The sequence below is a fragment of the Triturus cristatus genome, chromosome 8 (assembly GCF_964204655.1).
Source record: "Triturus cristatus chromosome 8, aTriCri1.1, whole genome shotgun sequence".
Taxonomy (NCBI): Eukaryota; Metazoa; Chordata; class Amphibia; order Caudata; family Salamandridae; genus Triturus; species Triturus cristatus.
The window spans coordinates 280519395-280531725 of NC_140591.1; the positions used below are offsets into that span (position 1 = coordinate 280519395).

Sequence of the window (12331 nt, forward strand, 5' to 3'; positions counted from 1 at the left end):
CATGGAAATACACACATCATCGAGTTATCATACCCAAACTGATAGTTTAACAGAACGTACCAATCAAACCATTGAACAGTATTTACGCTGTATGTTAGCCGATTGTGATTGTTAATGAGTAGACATTTTGTGGGCTATGGTATCCGCTTATAATAATGCTGAACATTCCTCCATTGGCATGTCTCCATTTTTCTGTGCTTGAGGTTTTAATTCAAAAGATATTCCTGGAAAAATGCCTTCAAATGTGATGAGTCCATCTGTTTGTGATTATGTGAAAAGTTTACCTATGTGCAATAACAAGCAAAATTTCAGTTGGCAAAAGCCGAAGAAAAACAGAAACGCTTAGCAGATTTGCATCGTACTCCACAACCACCCTATATAATAGGTGAAAGAGTATGGTTATCTAAAAAACATCTACGCCTTCAGGGTAAAAAAAGAAATTTCCCTTGTTTTATCAGTCCATTTCCCATCCAAAAAATAGTGAATCCCGTAGCTGTAAAACTAACTTTACCCCCCAAATATCGGAATCATACTGTGTTTCATGTGTCAGTTCTGAAACCATACGACCCCATGACCAGGAAAACAACCCCACCACTTCCAATAGATATAGAAGGCATAGCAGAATATGAAGTATGTATGTTATACTATCTTGTTGATTGGAAAGGTTACGGACCTAAAGAACGTTCTTGGGAACCTTTGGCCCATCTAAAAAATGCACCACAACTTGTTGAAGCCTTTCATACACGTTGTCCTGATAAACCACAACCAATTCCATCAGTCTTGGAAGGGATTTTGCTGGGGGGGTACTTTCATGACCTCAATACAGACTTTGTGGCACCCGTTCCAACCTAGTACTAAGGGTGTCCTTTATGGACCCATAAAAAACACTTACTACTCTTGTAAAAACCCGCCGCTATCCTGTGCAACAAGCACTACCAGGAATTGTGTTTTGTGAATTGTAACATAGGATGATTCACGGGGTATTCATTGTAGATGTGAAACAATGTGGTATTGACACGGTACTGTCATAGGTAAAACGTATCTGCATTTTATAGAATTCATTGTTGCTATACAAGCATTGCGGCAGGAAAGATATGGGGCAGACAAAGGTGAAAGGAAGCTTACTGAACTCATGCCTTTTCTTTGTGCACCTCGCGTTCAGTGTTTGTTGAAATGACAACATTGAAGACACAATGTAATGCTGCAACTATGTCTACGTAGTGGCCATCTTGGGTGTGGCATGAGTGTTTAATGCTACACCCACATCTAGAGGTGCTTAGCCTTCCGGACTTTCAGCAGTTGTGATCCTGTGTCTAGTGATGCTTACCTAGTAACTTATGTGGTGTTCGTCATCTGGTTTCCTGATCTTCAGAGCAGCGCGTCATCTTCTTGGACACAGCAACCAGTGGGAAGAAAGAAAAGAGATAAGTTAATTTGCAAAACAAGGCGCCCATCGCAAGTAAGATGTTATAACTTGTCAACACTTTTTGAAACTTTTGAACAATTTTTGGAAACTCTTTAAGACAGAATAACGTTATTTGAAGACTGCAAAAGTGTTTATTTGTTAAAGACTGAGGAAATATATTGTTACATATATTCATATAATGTTCTATGTATCTTTGTGGACTGTTAGGTAAGAACGCATGGTTACCCTGACACAGACACTCCGGAATGTAAAGGATCTTGAAAATTTAGGTTTATCCTCTAGTCTGAGTTAATTATAAGCACATGCTAAGTCAGATGTTTAGCAAGTTTTTGCACCTGCCAGTGTAATAACCATTTCTTGCATGTTGGGAACCGGATGAGAATCAATCCAAATGGAATTATTAAGACAGAGTAGATCGATGTCATCTCAATTCTCCTGATGCCTTCACTGAAATAACAACTAGAGATACCCAAGGAGAGGATTCCACCAGTTCATAATGCCTTCCTTACGCAAGTCGTTCAACATGAGTATAAGCTTCTATCTGCAAGAAATAGGAACATTCCTGAATCCAACCTAATGCCCATTTCTTCTTGATGATGCCACTCCAACAATGATTGCCAATTCCTAGCCACATACATCTTCACATGTGTGTGTCGTCCTCAGAAATCCAAATCTGTCCAAAAATACCAGAGTAAATCTATTTTATGCCCAGTATAACCACCAGAAGATATATCTGGCGGTAGCAAACTTTTGTTAGGCCACCACCAGAACATTTCCCATCAAATGTGATGTTGCATGATGGAAATTCTCACCTGACCTTATTGTCTCTCACACTCAAAATAATATTTGGGTTCTGATCAATATTGTCAGCATTGTTCAGCCTCTATTCACTGCCATTAACCAAATTCACTCTTCTGCATTAGACCTAAACACTGTATTAAATGACGTTTTTTGTTATACTTAGAACACACATTATCTATAGCAGGACAATATTTTGAATTACTCAGATGAGACCAACTACCACATCCATAGCACAATACAGGTGCTTTTTTAGACTCATCTTTCTGTAATTTGGATTTCTTAAACTTGTCCCCAGCATTTTTTGTCATAATATGAACATCATTGTCCATACAGCCTCTGATTTTCTGAAGCGAATGTTCAATAGCTTTAGCTATTTCAATAGCTCAGTACTTTGCCATAGCCTTTCTTGAATTTTCTTGTTATTCATTTTCATTAAAATCTGATCTTGTAATACCTTCTTGTAATTTATATGTTCAAAATCACAGGTTTATGCCAACAATCCTAATTCAGATACATACTTCTCAACAGACTCATCCACACTTTGTTTCCTAGAATCAAATGTTATTCTTTTCATTACAACAATTGTTTACCTACGACACCTAATGCAAATTTGTTTAGAGGCATATTGGTAGACATCTAAATTACCCGGATTAACTAAGACATAGAAGCTCTTATATTCTTCAAACCAAACCACCTAAACAGTGTTTAAGTAAAACTAATTTCCTTTCTGGTCCACAATTGAGGTGGGACAACACCAGACATTATTACAATATGAATTACAAACGAGCAGCATGGTAGTCAATAATAGCAGTCAACGCATTTTAAAAAACAAGTTCAAATAAAGAAAAATACTTGCAGATGTGAGCATCAATGTCACAATACAGTTGCACGTAGATACTGCCACCAAAGGTCCTCGTTTCCGATAAACCGATCCTTAGTTCATCGATTCGCTGTGCTATGCAACCTTCCGTAGCAATAGCAATTCCCACAGACACTGGATGTGTAATTGACGTGTACAAACATAATGCCCCCAAAGTAAAATGGCTTCCAGTAATTACCTCAATGGAATGCCAAGGTAAAATGTGACATCAACATCCAGAACGTCACATAGAGCGTACCACATGACTCTTTCACACAGGACTGATAGAAATGACTGTAAGGTGCAGCATGCCACAACAGTCTGCCTGATTCCATTGCTCAATAATTGAAGCAAGAAACTTTCAAAGGTGCAGAAGCCCACCACAATGTCCAAACTCTTTCCAGGCTTAAACTCTCCAATCCAATCCAATGCGGCAACTTGATAGTTCCCCAAAAATCATTAAACAGGATTCCTTTCCACTCATTTTCAGTGTAAAGTAAGTGCAGACTCTTCAATAATCCCACAGAAACTGATGACAGGTGATCAGCAATCCTTTCATTCCCTCTGTAATCACATCGCATCAACCAGCATCATTCAAGTCTGGCCAAGCAACTGGTCCTGAACCAACATTCCCTGTTCCTTTTGTCCTCCCCGCACATTCCAACCCACACACATTACAAACATAAACATACCTAACGATAATGATCCCTCAATAATAACATATTTAACATTTACGCTAATGAAGTGTTTGTCACCCTCTCAAGTCTCAGGATGCCTCAGATGTGGATGCAAAGGGGAGCCAGTGGTAAATGCGAAATAGAGCCCGTGCTAGCACAGTGATACCTAGATATAAAGTAAGTGCCAGTGGCAAGAGTGTATTTAAGACCAGAATTAGACACACAAATCAGCTTGCGCCCATGGATGGGGATGTTTGACATCGTGATTTGCTAAGCAGTGGTACTTTATTATACAGTGTTGTGGCAAATAGGAATATCCCATGAAGGAGAAAAATGTATAGGCTTTTTATGAAGACATCTCCTGTGATAGCTAAAGGCAGATTTGGTCCAAACTAAACATATCAGTGTTCTAAACTTAAATACTAATTGGTAACCAGGCACAGAAAATAGAGAGAACGGGCGCTCTACATTTGTATCAGGCTATAGCGATACATGCACAAATTCAATGTTGGTGCTCCAAAGGGAGAGTGGTTGGTTACCAATTTAACCTCATAATACCCCACAGCAAAGGGGTTGTAACAGAAACAAATTGTCTACCCTGAGCAAACGTTATGATTTCTTTAAATCCAATAAATGTATTAGAGCCTTTATATGTTGTTCCAAAGTCCTTATTCTTTATTCCAAATTAGTCTGGTGGTATTTCCAAAGCTTGATGAAGTATACTTTTCACAAAAAACAGCCAACACGTGTTTCGTTGTGCATTTTAACACACAATTTACTTCTTCAGGGCTGTGAACCGAAGAGAAAAACACACAATTACTACAGTAATCTAAGCAACTCAAGTAGATGTGAAGAACCAACACCCGTAGGTAAACCCAAAGTGTATCCATCACCCGGAGAGGAAAAAAACCAAAAAGTGAGTTGATGAAGAAGAGAGCAAAGCCAGCATCACACCACATGTTAGGTGAGGAATGAAGTACAAAAGAAAGAATCTAACAGAAAAACTAGAACATGAATAGTAACCAATTTAAAAGAGAACACCCTTATCAATCAACAATTCATGACCTGATAATTTTCTTACACTATTCAAAATGAACGAGTCCCCTTAGGAAACAACAGTATATTAGGTACCTGTAGGTATAAACACAACCCGTTATCTAATTCCTTTAAGCAATATATAATAATTAAATAAAAAGTAATTAATATGAAACAAAAAAATACCTTCTAACTTGCTAAATTCAATCCTTGCAAGTGAGGTTCAGGTAAGTGATCCGAATGTCTTAATCACGGTATCGAGATTTCCAAGCACTAGAATCTATAAATAAAAAACAATAACACCTATAATCATCCATTTGATTAGGTACAGGAGCCATCCATAAAACCACAAAATACAAGAGGTATTAAATATACCCGTAGAGAACCTACTCGCTCACCTTATATGTATGGTGCAGCCCCACATATTTCCTAGAATGCAATCATCATAATCAATCCAGTAGAATAAGAGTACTGTTAATTGCTAAAGCGATCACATTTTCATGACCTGAAAACCACAGAGAAAGTAACAATACTTAATTTACTACTAGTGCACGACACACTTGGAGTAATTTCCAAGCATATTATGTTAGTACTGAAGAGACACTATCTATTCGTCAGTTAAATCTATAGAGGCAGTAGGTAATATATGAAAAGTTAAAAGAACGGGAATATAAGCCCAACATCAAATTTCCCTTCAACTTGTTTTACAAATATATCTGTAGATCAAATAATGGACAGGCAGATCCCTATGACTTTATGAGAAAAATAGACAATTGAACAGAAAACTGGACTAATAGTCCAATAACCCGTTCTCTGTAATGCCGTATTCCCCTCTTCATTTCAGATAGTCAATGTAAACAAAAACGGGACAAATAGTCCAATAACGTATTCTCCTAATGCCGTATTTCCCTCTTCATATAAGGTGAATAGGGTCTCGATTAGCAGAAAAAGACGTCTACACTTTTAGAGGGGATTCCATAATACGAATCCCTCTACATACACACATGACTCCTCACCATTTAGCAAACAATATTACACCGGAGCGAAGTTCACTCCTTACTGTGTCTCTTGAGATTCCTGGTCCGGAAATTATATCCTTTGGCGTGCACCATAAGCGCCATAGTGAAATGGGTATATATACACTCTACTGTATCACACTACAACACAGGAGCCACAGTGGGAATAGTACATTTGACCGATCCACAGTACAGCATTTTCCCTATTTTTGCTTAGACTGAAGTAACGGTAGGAAAAATGTTGAACTTTGATGGGTTGAAATTTACTTATTTATATTGGAGGTGGAATAGTAAATATGACCCTCCAAAGTCTAACACTTTTCCTACTTTTGCTCAGGTTGGAGAAGGAATGGTAAATCTGATCCCACCAAAGTCCATTTAAATTTAGGTTTAATGTAAATTATGTATTGTTTCTGTTTTTATTGTATAATTTTTTTCAATTTGTTAGTATCTAGTATTTGATAGTATACAGAATTAGGGGCCTATTATGATGGCGGGAGGATCGCCATGGAGCCAGGGACCGACCGCCATGTGCAATAGGATGCACCCGTATAGTGTAGTGTATAATAGTTAGAATTTGATAAACGTACCCATTTTTGACGGTAGAATGTTGTTGATATTTTTTACTTTACAAGCAAAGTACATACATTCGATATTTGTGTTCTCAATATTTTCTAGCAATATTTTCTCTGAAATATGTTTGTCTGCAATATTTCGTCAGACAACCAGTGCAGGATTCAACATCCATCAGCTTCTCCCTTTTCAGCACTGAAAGCCTTTGTTTGCAGATGACCCATGTATATTCTAAATAAAAATGGCACTTCACTATTCATTAGTATCTCATGTTTGGAAACAAAATGTAGGATTTAAGATACATTTCTATTTCAAATAGACTTTCAACTAGCAGGATTACATGCAAGATTTAATTTTGACTTGAGTGCAATCTGGTTGGATGAACTTAAATCTGTAATTAGATTTGAGCTTCTTCTTTTAGTTGCAACTTGTAGGCATATTTGCAGCTAATTAACATATTTTAGCTGAGGCATTTTAACATCTATTTTACAAATGTTCCTGAGAGATCTGTCTTCAGTTGAGACCCATGGAGAGTTTTCCTGAAAGATATTAGGTGTTTTGCCTCAATGGGAACACACACATGTGAGGGAAAGGGATGGGATCATTGTTTGAATGTTTGGAATTGAATAGGCCTAGGCTGAACCTGTGGAGTTTTGCTCCACAGAATTCCATGGAGTTACAAAAAAACTCAGCCATTCCGTGGAATTCTGCCAATAGGCAGAACATGTTCATTTAGCCATTCACACTGCTTTTTCATGTCAGTAGAACATTCCGCACCAAAAAATCAGCACAAATGGCACCACACAGGGCGCAAACACACAAACATTTTGTTTGGCCTAGTCCTGTTCCTCTCTACTTGGTTGCTGCCTTTCCCTGTGTTCCAAATCCATCCAAACCAATCTATCCCCATCTGATCATCCCTTTTCCCAATCCCAACTTTTCTTTACTTGCTGTGCTACTATGTAACTCTCCCTGTGTTTATTTTACATTTCTGTGACTGTTTTGTACTTTGTTTTTTGTTTTTCTTTCTTGGCCTGTCCTCTCTGTCTGTCCTCTTGTTTCTTTTCTTCCTGTTCCTCTCCCAGTCCAACTCCCTCCTGACTCGGTCCCAATGGCAGAAGCAGGGAGTGCCACCCACACCTGCTGTGGGTGACACAGATGGGCAGGGGTGCAGCCCCACCCAAACTTCAGCGAGGGTGAGGTGGCCGCACTCATTTTCTGGGTGTAGTGCTACCAGCACAGCATGCTGGTAGCAGGTCTGGAAAGGAGTATGACCTGTGGGAGCGTCAAATCCTCTGGGGCGAGTGCAGAGGTGTGTATGCTGCAGTACTGATATTGCACGCAACCAGCAGCGGCTGATGGACAACCGGGAAAATGTCCTTGACCTGAAGCAGGACCTGATCTACCTGCTGGGTGTCGAGGTTGCTGGGTTCAGTGAGTAAATCATATGTATTTTTCTAAAAATTAGATTTTTTTCCAAGCAGCAAGGTAAGTTTACATGATGGTTATATATATGTACGTATATATATATATATATATATATTCACTGAAAAAAACAAAGGCTAAAGTGATAATATAGTTAGGTGAATTTCTCAGTGACAACATTAAAGATTTGACCAAAAAAAAAACAAGAAATTCAACAGTTATAGTTAGCAGCACTAACTATAACATGTGCCCCCGCCGTGCACTGCTTAAGACATAACTCATGACATGTTCTATGACATCATTTATGACAGGGTTCTCCAACGTCAGTCCTGGAGGGCCGGATTCATGCCAGAGTTTTAAGAAATGACATAATTGATGATATCACTGATGACATTATCCAAGCATCTTATATACATTGCTCTATAAACAGGTATAGCTTTAGAGCTCTAAATGTAAGTACAAAATACCTCAGAAGAATATGAGCCATGATAAATGCCATCACAGAAATAACTCCCTTAGATGTAGAAAGCATGGGTTGTGAACCACATTGATCCTATACCATACGCTTCACGGGTAGCATAGTCCATATTAACAATCAACCTCAGATATATGGGAAACCCTCATTGGATAGTGTTCAATACGCAAACATCTGTTCGGAGCAAGTCAAATTCCTAAAGTTATTGAACGTCTCTTCCAAAAGCAAATCCCTAGTATGGACAGCTTGTATATGTATCAAGCCCCTGACAGTCAATAAAGTTGAAATAAGTAAAGAATAGGCTACTGTAAACAGTATTCACTCTGTGGAGAGAGTCTATTCTGTACCAGACTCTTTGCAGACAGTGAAACTCTCATGACATATACACTATATATCAAGAAAAATTATCTACTAAGCACAGTGTACACTCTATGCAAAACTTGTCCAAAGAGTGACTATTCACTCAAAATAACCAAGGAATGATGGTGTTAAATATCATACCACCTGCAGACTTCATACTGTGGTGAAAACTTTACAGGTAGCCCATTTTCTGAAGCAAAAGTAGAACATGCACATAGGTTAAAGCATGGTGCACAAAGTCTTCTATGTTACGTAGATATTGTCATGCTGAGACAATTCTGTCTAATAACTCAAAGCTGCTTACAATACTTAGAGCCTGATTACAAGTACGTAGGTCCCAAGACCGCCGTACCGATAGTGGTGGTCTGACTGCTGTTTTCTCATCTGTCCAACCGCCCAATTACAAGGTGGGAGGGTGCACCTCCACAAGCCCGGTGCAAGACCGCCGCCACCACCAGGATCCTGATGGGGCGGCGGTGGGCAAAGCAGCATGTAATGAAAGCACAGCTGATGCCGGCACCGCCATGCCTATTTCCACCTGCCTTTCCGCCACCTTTTCATGGCGGGGACCCCACCATAAAAAGGTGGGTGGAAAGGAAGGTTTTGGGGGTGAAAACATATCTCTCTGCAGAGGAGACAAGTTCATGGTGACACCTATGTGTGCCCCCATGCCATCTGCATGGTTGTGCGCACTGTTGCTCCTGCAGACTATGCTGCAGGAAAACAGTGCGCCTGACTGCCCAGATGCATTTCAGCATGGCTGGCATTGGCTGGATTTCTATACTAGAGTCACAGAATGCCGTGGCCATGACTACACTGCAGCAAGAACGACAGCCCTGCAGTTGGGATGCCACCAATTTGGTAATGGTATCCTGACCACTGCCGCTGCTGGCTGGCAGTCTTCCTTCCAGGGTCGTAATCTCGCCCTTAGTAGCTACTAAATACACTATTAAGCCTGTTGAAATCTTTTTCTGCAGAACCAAAAACCTTGTGTGGAAGTTAAGGAACACAAGTCAAATGTCACCTGCACACAGAGTTATTCTTGAATACAAATATTTATAATGTGTTCAAAGCCTCTTCACAGCTATGGTGCATTAGGTGCACATGTTTTTTGCTAACACTTACACTCATTAGCTGGACCCAGGTTGTACAACATTAGGTAGACCAGTAATATGGCACTTACCTGCCACTATGTAAACCATAAAACAAACTAATACACTCATTGGATGATGTCATCAGTGATGCCATGTAAGATTAGATTAGATTAGATTAGATTAGATTAGATTAAAATATTTATAGAGCGCATGGCTGCCTTGCCAAAGAGGCGCCCCAGCGCTGGAGCAGGACTAAGCCAGGAGCAGAACCAAGGTTAGAGCTGAGAAAAGAGCCAGGTCTTCACCAATCGTCTGAAGGCCTGGTGGTCAGGATTGCTACGAATGTGTAGGGGAAGGGAGTTCCATAGGGCGGGGGCTAGACATCTAAAAAAGGGACCACCAGATCTGGCCCTACTTATGCGCGGAATTCGTGCAAGAAGCAAGTTGGACGAGCGCAGTTTTCGCGGTGGGGAATATAGGGTACACAGATCGCCCAAGATGTCAGGGCCGATCCCTGTCAGTATCTTGTGTGAGATACAGAGCGTCTTGAAGCGAACACGGTGTTCGAGGGGCAGCCAATGCAGGCGGTGGAGATTTGTCGCATGACTGAATTTGGGAAGGGCAAAGATGGCACGTGCAGCAGCATTTTGGACCCACTGGAGTCTGTTCAGTACGGATCTGTTGGAGCCCAAAAGGAGCACGTCACAGTAGTTCAGACGGGCCATTATGAAGGCTTGGATAATCAGTTGTCGCGTTTGGGCGTCAAATAAGCCAAGGATCGGTTTGATGCCACGTGGTAGTCCAAAACACTTCCCGGCCACTGACTTGGTATGTGTCTCAAAATTTAGATCTTTATCAAACAAGAAACCCACATTTTTCACAGCTAGTTTAGGGGCAGGAGATGCGCAAAGGGCCAGGGGCCACCATTCATTGTTCCAGAGGTGTGAGTCTTTTCCAATCAGGAGGATCTCAGATTTGGCAGAGTTCAACTGCAGGAAGTTGGCTGTCATCCATTCTGCGATAGCAGAGATATCTTCTTTAAATTTCACTCTATCTTGGATAGGGTTGTTGGACAGGGTAATTACCAATTGGGTGTCGTCAGCGAATGACACCAGGGAGATACCATGTGCTTTGGCCATGCGTGCCAGAGGGCTCATATATATATTGAAGAGCGCAGGGCTCAGTGCTGAGCCCTGAGGAACTCCACAGCGTAGTGGGTGGACACAAGAGGCAAGGTGGAGCTGTCACTTGAAAGGTCCGGTCGTTCAGAAAGGAAGAGAACCACGATAAGGCTTTATTGCCAATCCCTAGCTCCTCCAGATGGTGGAGCAGGATTTCATGGGAGACCGTATCGAATGCCGCGCTCAGATCCAACAGCACCAAGCCTGAGGTTCTGCCGGCATCCACAGCGAATTTCAGTTGTTCAGCAACCACCAGCAATGTGACTCAGTGCTATAACGTGGTCGGAAACCGTTTTGTGAAATATCAAGTATATAATTGGTTTCAAGAAAGTGGGTTATTGTTGTGTTCACATGTGCTTCCAAGATTTTGGAAAGGAATGGGAGCAGTGAGATTGGACGATAGCTTTCTGGCTTGGAAGGGTCTAGTGTTGGGTTTTTCAAGCCGTGGAACCACTTTTGCATGCTTCCACATTTTTGGCACCACTGCTGAGGAGAGGGATAGGTTGAGCAGCTCCAGACACTCAGGTAGTAGACCTTGTTGGATTTTCCTGAAAGCGTCTGGTTTGAGGGGATCGTCTGGGGATCCTGATTTAATCTTGACCACTAACCTCTCCAAGGCATTCAGGTGGATAGTAATGTAATGTAATGTAATGGGGTTTTTATAAAGCGCAGGTTGCACTCCAGGGAGCATCTTTGCGCTATAGAGAAGAATCAGATCCTGATGATGAAACAAGCGGAAGGTAATTAGACTAGATTTTTGCACTGCCATTCAGGGAGAGCAAAAATCCAAGTCTTGAGGGCCTTTCTGAAAGTCGCTTCTGTGGGGATTTGACGGAGGGAGGAGGGAAGAAGGTTCCAGGCCTTGGACCCAAGTACTGCCAGAGATTTTCCTCCTTTAGTCTTGAGTCTGAACTTAGGAATGGTAAGAAGATTGGCCGTTTGAGACCTAAGGCATCGCATGGGGTTATAATGTTTAAACATTTTTAGAATGTAGTTGGGTCCCTTTCCATTGAAAGCCCTAAAGGTGATCAGTAGAATTTTAAAGAGCACCCTTTTGTTAATGGGCAGCCAGTGTAAAAGGTTCATTGCTGCCGTAGCTGAGGTCCTCTTTTTCCATCCTAGTACTAATCTGGCAGCCGCATGCTGTACAATTTGTAATTTATGGCGGACTTCTTTGTTAGTCCCTGCATATAGGCTATTACAATAGTCGATGCGGGAGGTGATAAGGGCTACTGCGACCGTTTTCCTTGCAGGAAGGGGAATTAGGTCGAAGAATTTCCTGAGTCCTTTGATGATTCCGAAGCAGGTCCCTGCTACGGCTGTGGCTTGCTGTTTGAAACTCAGGGTGGGGTCAAATTTGATCCCTAGGTTACGGACTGAGGAGGCAGTGCTAGGGGGAGCAATGGCAT

General features: G+C 41.1%; 1 long non-coding RNA gene across 1 annotated transcript in view; it reads right to left on the reverse strand.

Moving 5' to 3' along the window:
* Positions 1–12331, reverse strand: part of LOC146801982 (uncharacterized) — a 257353-nt gene that overhangs the window by 57775 nt on the left and 187247 nt on the right. Inside the window, exons 2-4 of the long non-coding RNA XR_014967678.1 lie at positions 4985–5078; positions 4845–4894; positions 1328–4552 (exon numbers count right to left, since the gene is read on the reverse strand). This is a non-coding gene — a long non-coding RNA (uncharacterized LOC146801982). The remainder of the gene's footprint in view (positions 1–1327; positions 4553–4844; positions 4895–4984; positions 5079–12331) is intronic.